Genomic DNA, 594 nt, shown 5'->3' with positions numbered 1-594 from the left:
TGCTGAACTATGAGAGACACAATTCCACTTCTAAGAAACTTCAATTCCTTTGACACACAGAGATACTTGGCACCCCTCTCAAGGGCTGCTCCCAAAAGTACAACAGAAGAAACAAACTGGCTAACAGATTTCCAACCGTTTGGCTTGACATCCAAAACTTGTAAGAGGCAGCTGAGCTCAGTCTCCAAGTGAGTTCCCAGCACGGTACCTTAACCACAAAAACATCTTTGAGGGTCAACTCCTCTTAGTTCCTTGCGTCCATGCCTTGCCCCTGGCCTTCACTCAGCAGAGAAATAGCTAATGGGAGGACTCAGTCCTTGTGGTTTCCCTTTCGCCCAGCCTGAAGTAGCCATGTCCACCTGCCAGCTACTTGATACCTGGAACTGGGTAGGAAAAAGAATCTGCCCAAACCACACTTCATCCTTTCTCTCACCTGCCTGAATTCAAGAAAGCACACTGAATGAAACAAAAAAGGACAATTCTAACCTCTTCTGTACCAACCTCCCTCTGCTTATTCTCCCACGTGTCACCAGAAGAAAGGGCAGAGAATGGAAAGCAAACGCGATGCCACAGAACAGCCTCCATCTCACAGCA

The 594-nt window shown here is 47.5% G+C and overlaps 1 protein-coding gene across 2 annotated transcripts in view; it reads right to left on the bottom strand.

The window, feature by feature from the left end:
- PDE6H (phosphodiesterase 6H, cGMP-specific, cone, gamma) overlaps positions 1–594 on the bottom strand; it is a 6,362-nt gene that overhangs the window by 3,808 nt on the left and 1,960 nt on the right. The window lies entirely within an intron of this gene.

Source organism: Charadrius vociferus, unplaced genomic scaffold (genome assembly GCF_000708025.1).
Source record: "Charadrius vociferus isolate BGI_N301 unplaced genomic scaffold, ASM70802v2 scaffold871, whole genome shotgun sequence".
Taxonomy (NCBI): domain Eukaryota; kingdom Metazoa; phylum Chordata; class Aves; order Charadriiformes; family Charadriidae; genus Charadrius; species Charadrius vociferus.
This window is presented reverse-complemented; position numbering and strand designations above follow the sequence as displayed.